This window comes from Agelaius phoeniceus, chromosome 6 (assembly GCF_051311805.1).
Source record: "Agelaius phoeniceus isolate bAgePho1 chromosome 6, bAgePho1.hap1, whole genome shotgun sequence".
Classification (NCBI taxonomy): Eukaryota; Metazoa; Chordata; class Aves; order Passeriformes; family Icteridae; genus Agelaius; species Agelaius phoeniceus.
This window is the reverse complement of record NC_135270.1, coordinates 14,791,460-14,797,980: the sequence shown is the minus strand read 5'-3', so window position 1 is coordinate 14,797,980 and position 6,521 is coordinate 14,791,460.

Sequence of the window (6,521 nt, the reverse complement as noted above, 5' to 3'; positions counted from 1 at the left end):
TTGTTTGGGATTTGTTTGGTTTTTGTTGTTGGGGTTTTATTCACAGGTACATGCAGAAACAAGGTCACAAAATCTTTTTTTTTCTCCTGCTCATATACAGTTGTCAGCACAACAGCCCACATTATATCTGATAGCCAGTGTATTTTCATACTTTAGGACTTTCCAAAATACCTTTCACTAAATCCAGGTTTGAATGAAAAGTGTATGCTATTTAATAGTTTCTGTTATTAAATGGCTGGAAACCCTTTTTTTATGTTCTGTCTAATTAAAATTTCTTTGGGAGATACAAAACCCCACTCTCCTGACAGAGTAGGTGGGCAAGGTTTTATGTTTAGATTAAGCCTTTGTGTTTAGATTAGTTATAAGGTTGCTCATCAGCTGACAAACTGAGCAGAATTCTTGAAACAACCTGAATTGATGTTAGATCTAGTGAAATCATATTAAATATTGTGTTTGTTTGTTTGTGTTTTGCCAGTTCTTGCCAGTTACCACCTTAAAAATTTTGCAGTGTTACACTTGAGTATAAATTACGACTTCACAAAAGAAAGTTGCTTTTTTGTGTCTGGCCAAACATGCAGAAATCTTGAGAGACTAGTAGATTAATAGTAAATCTCCTGATTTCCTCTAATCCTTACAGCTCTCTCTCTTTTGGAAACTCTATAAATTCTAGATACTGAGAATCAAGTTCTTAAGCTGGATTCCTAAAGTGACTTAGAACAAAAAAATCCAATGAATGGTAGAGGTGGGGGGAGAAAAAAGGTGTTTTCTGACAGTGTGAACATCAAAATGCAGCTCCTCATGGTGGCCAGGGCAGAGCAGTCTTTAGACTCAACTCTGTGAGCAGTGCTCAAAGTGGATTTCATGCTCACACGTCCTCCTTTGTGTTGGTGAAAAGAGAGGCTCCTGCCCAATGCGGGCTGGCGGGGCTGGGATGCCATTCCCAAAGTGGGCTGGCTGCGAGTCTGCTGCTCTCCCTGCACTGCCTGCTCTCTGAGAGAGACAATTTTGTTGTCATCTGCAATTTCAGTGCTTTTCAGAGAGCTGCAATTCCCTCGTAGAGAAGTTGTTGCCATAAAAGTAATCCTTACAGGGAGTAGGAGTTAGAGCTTGCAGGTGGGTTGCTCTTTCAGTCACCTGGGATTGTGTGGGGCTCCTGCAACAGCTGGATTGTTTGAGGGCTTTTTAAAAATTCAGACTTCTATGTCTTTTTTTTTTTTTTAATATTTCTTCTAATTCTTCATTTAAGAAGGGAGAGCTGGGGTGAGCATCTTCCTTAGGAAGTAATGAATTTTGCATCTTAAGCCAAGATGTTCTTTTCAGAACTGTACTTCATGACAATTTGCTTTTGGAGGGACCAGATGGGTTTGATGCCTGTCTGAACTCTGTCATTATCTTCTAAATCTCCAGGTGTAACCTCTGACCCTTCTCTGAGGCATCTCTTTGCTGACAAACCTGAAATCCCAGTTGTTAGCTACCTCACCTGGCTTGTTTTCAATTCTAATTCCTCAGCTTTCGGGTGAGCCAGTAAAACCTGGGTCCCTTTGGCTGTTTTCAGTTGAGGAGGGCACACTGCCATTTTCCAGCAAGTTGGCATTCCCAACAAGTTCTGTTTTGTAATCACCCAGGCTAGCACTCTGGAAAACAGATTTGACCATTCCTTTCTTAACAAACAACTCAATTTCTCACCACAATTACCTCAAACAGTTCTGTGGCAGTTTCACAGCTATGGCAATCATTAGGAATGTTCATTATTGCCTTCTTTATCGTGCTTGCCTTTAGTCACACATTAAATACACGTTGCTCTCTGAAACTCTGCAGCTCTCTTTGTGCATTGTGTGACCCCATACCTGGACCTTTAATCAGGCTGTGGGAGTGCTCCTGTATCACACTTCCTGAGGTGAAGAATAGGGCTCTGTAAGAGAAAGTGACTCAGGAGCAAAGATTAATAATCACCCTTTCATTGTTGCTTTTGCCATTTTCCATTTCAGAATAAAAGGCATTAAATTTGAGGGGAGGGAAAGTAGAATTTTAGGCAGCATGATTTATGTCACACTGTATTTTTAGATTCTTTAAGTATTTTAGTCAAAAAGCTAAAGGTTGCTAGAGTATGAACTGTAGGATATCTGCTCACAATTGGCTCAGAGGCTGTTTACAGCAGAATGTTCCTGCTCCTAAAGGCAGATCCAGAGCTGAACTTTTTGCAAAGGTTTGAGGTGGCATTTGGTTCAGAATATGATTTGCTGTTAGAGCAGCTACAGGCCCCTGCTGAAATCAGAGCTTCCTTTTGCTAAGTGGCTCATATCAATTTAGAGGCAGATTCACAATACGAAGATAAAGGACAGAACAAGAGTGCAAGAAAGGAACATTATTTTCCTTTGTATATTTGAAAGATGACAACTGAGTCTGAAACTTTATGAAATATTTGGGAACTGAACTCAGATGTTCCAGGCCAGTGTTCAATCATAAGATATCCTTCCTCTGGTTTGTTGCATGGCTGGGATGAGAGTAGAGTGAAATAAATCCTGGAGCTACTCTGCTTGTGTTTGGCAGCTCTTGCATGATCTTCTGTCTGTGCTTCCCTTTGCCCTTGCTTCCCATTCCCATGCACTGAAATTTCACTGCTGCAAAGTTTCAGTCCTTCAGTAACAAAGATGTTCCAAAAAAAGGTCAAGTGACAGTTTAAGTAAAGGTCTCTGCCTGGCCTCTCACCCTGCCAGAAAGTTTGCAAGTAAAATGCAAACCTAAGGGATTTTATTAAGCTTTGCTTTCTGCTGTGTTAGAATAGTTCTTAGAAATAGAATAATTTTGGCTGCTACCTTTGTAGAATTCAAATCTGAATTGGATATTGGTAGCTTTCATGTTTTATTTTGTATTTAATACTCTTCTCCTTGCCCCCGCCCCCTTTTTCTTTTAGCAGCCTTGAGTCATGGGATTAGGCCAGGCTGCCAGATTTTGTCTGAAAATGAAATGCTTGCAGTTCTCCTGAGGGTGATTAGGGTCTCAGGAGTGTGAACCTAAGGCTGGAAAACACCAAGGATCAGAAAACAAAGACTTTTAAAAAATCAAAATATTTCTAAGCTGCTACTGTTAGCTGTAGGGACTGACCCAGGTCTGGAGATGCAGGTTGGTAATACTGTGCTGTATGCCCCATCCCAAACAATGCCCAAAATGCAGGGATGCGTGCTGGGCTGTGACTCCTTTATTTCATAACACCAGAGGCTTCACAGGCATTGGGCTTTGCTGGCAAATGCCTTCAACATGGAGCTCTCTGTGCTGAGCCTGCCCTGGCTGCCTGTCCTTTGTGCAGCAGCTCCAGCAGGGTGGGAGGAGGAGCAGGAGAGGTGCAAGGAGCAGCCTGGGTGTGGTGTCTTTACTTTCCTATGCACAGCTGATAAAGCCAAATTGCAAATTGTGTCAGCCACAGGGGGAGAGACTTTGGCTAGACCAACCCCTGGTGTTTGATAAAAATGAGTGCGTTCAGGGAGCAAATGCAGGCTGTGCCTTGTTCCAAAGCAGTAGAAATATCTTTTTCCTAGATATCTTTTTCCTGGATATCTTTTTAGTTGAGTAATAAAGGCAACCTCAGGTGAATGGTTTCTGTGTCCATTCATCTAACATACATATTTAAAGATTTACTCTTGTGGGAAGTTTTACCCGCTTTAATAGTGTCCCTTTTATTGTTGTCTTCTGTCATTTGTCACTGAGAGCAGTGTGCCAGGATAATGGGAATTAGGGCTTGGATTGTATTGTAGATATCAGTGGGAATTATGAGCATGCATCAGAGGGAAAACTTCAAAATGTTGGAAACAAAGGTATTCTTGATCTCTAGTGCATAAAAATTGCATTGTGTTTAATTTAGGCATTCATCTCACACTGTCCTCACATCCTTACTGTATCAGTGAGGGACAAACTTTTCTTTCAAATTTCCCAGCCTAAATCCACAGTAGCTGTGCTGGAAGTGTGTGAAACTCGACCTAGAATCTCTGCTAGTGTTGCATCTCCATTAGCAGAGTATGTGCTGTATATGACAGGAGCTATAGGGTAACAACCTTACTACAGGGGAGATTTGCTTAGAAAGGTTTTAGAAGGTATTAGTCTTATCTCCTGCTGCTGATTTTCCCAGAGACTAATGTCATGGATTGTTGAGGAATACTCTGAATGCATTTCATAGAGGTCAGCAGGTAAACTAACTTAATTTCAATAAATTAGCTTAGATAAGCAAGAACAGCAGGCAGTATTCTTTGCTGACCTTGGGGCTGATTAGTATGGAAACTATGTATTCATTGTAACTCAGAATGAATTACCACCATCACCGTTAAGGGAAAAGTAAGATCTTGGAAAGACATTTTGGGGTAGTCAGAGGTAGGCATAGTGATAGACACAGTTGCCCATGTCAGGTGTCCCTATAGATTTATGTACACACCCCAAACCCAGGCTTTGTGTTACATGTCCCCTTGAGCTGGTGACACAGCCTCTTCAGTCTGAGAACATGACAAGTACATCTTCTCCCCAGGACCCCTCAGCAAGCCCTGTTCCTTTTGCCAGGGGTTCCAAGGAGGTGCAAGGAGTGCACGTGCTGGTAGGACACTCAGCACTGCATGGGTTTCCACTTCAGCAGAGGGGGAGCTGGGGGCTTTCAGCATTCAAACAGCCACACCAGGGCAGTCTCCTCCCAAAGCCAGGTGCCAGGACTCTTGACTTCGAAGGGAAGCAGACAAATCAGAGGTTTGCAATGAGATTTGATGGTGTGCTCATGTTCTGCTGAGAAGAGGGGTGAACTCTGAGCTCCTAAAGTCGTGGTAGAGACCCACATGTGAAACAGGTACCATGGCTGTTATCTTGTGAGCCTGTCTCACCAAGAGGGAAGGTGTTTTTCTGATGGCTACATGAGCCCTGTTTGGCCAGTCAATCTGCATATCTTCTAGAAGTGTTTTGCTGTGGCAGTTTCCTGGAAGAGTGAAGTGCTTCTGTTGCACAGAAATCCTTGAACCTCCTTGTCTCACAGCATGCAGTACTTTATTTTTCCAGGAACTTCTTTATGAGTGTGTCTGCACTGCAGCTATCAATCAGCTGCTTGGCTCTGATCTCACCTCTCCCTCCCTCACTCAGAGGGGGTGTGGGGAGTCTAAAATTTGCTTCACAAAGGCAAAATCACGGCTGGCCATGGCAAGGAGTTTGCAGACTGAAAACATTGTTGAAATTTTCCCTGGGCCCAGCTCCTGCATAGCTGCTCAGAGCCCATGGTAAAGAGCTGTTTGCCAGTGTTGGTCCATGTTAGTGGGACTGGACCATGAGCTGTAGCTCCATGGAATACTGCTGCTTTATTCTCTCTCTGTAAGGCCCGGTGGTGTGATCAAACCACATTCCTTAGTCATCAGATTTGCATGCCAAATTTTTTCACATTAAGGCTGTTTTCTGTTGGCTCATTAGAAGCTGCGCTTCAGAACCTACTTGTTTTAGGAAAAGAGGATATAAAAATTAAAACTAGTAGCGAATCTTTCAGGGCTCTTCTCTATAAGGGTCAGTGTGTTCCTTTGAAAACAGACATTGTGAACTTTGGGCATAGGAAACTGGGAAAGATGCCAGTACAGGATAGAATGAAGATTAATGCAGGCAGCTCCTAGGAAAGTTTCCATATTTCCTTTCCAGGATGTCAATATGCTAAGATTATTTATGAATTTATATAGGATATTGTTATAAAGGCTGCCAACAAAGACTCTCCCTCCTAACCTAAACTGTAGCAGTTCTAATGTTTCAGTGTGAGGCTTCTCCTGCACAGAGCTGCTACTGTGCTGAGCAGTGTTCCTGTGAAGAGAATACATTTCTGAAGGGATTACGCTGAAATCGCCCAACTTGTTTCCCTTTAGGCTTAAGTGAGATTTAAATTTTGGCTTGTGGATGTGAAAAACAAACACATTGATTTGCTGAATTGCTTCCTGTTCCCAGGAAGCACTTTCAAATAAAGATAAAATTCTTTTAAGGCTCTTTTGCTCACACACCTCAGTGCATGGGGGTGAGCTCCTATGAACTGAGACAAAGCTGCCAAATTAGGATAAATATTAGCACCTCACACGTACCCTGGCCCAGTTTTATACAGATGCTCCAGTTTTTTCCATTGTAGCCAATTATGTTTGAAACTAGCAGTTTGTCCCAGTTTCACTAAAATAACACCTGACGTTTATGAAGTGCCTCTTATCACGAGTTTCCCCAGCATTTTACAAATGACAAAAATATCCCTTAATACCTGGGCAAGCCGGTGGGAGATGGAGGTGGCAATTGGAAATGAAATTACAGAGACAATAATAGCGATAAGAAAAGACAAAGTGCAGCACTTTGAATTGTTAGGATTAATGAATAAGGTTGAATCTGCTTGCATTTTACTCTGCCCGAGATCAAATATTGCGTCAAAATCTAGAAAAGCAGAAAATGTAAAGATTTGTTCTTTTTTCTGTCAGAAATACCTTTGATTTCAGGAGAAAAAACCCAGTGAGCATTGCCAGGATTCCCTGTGGATTACTATT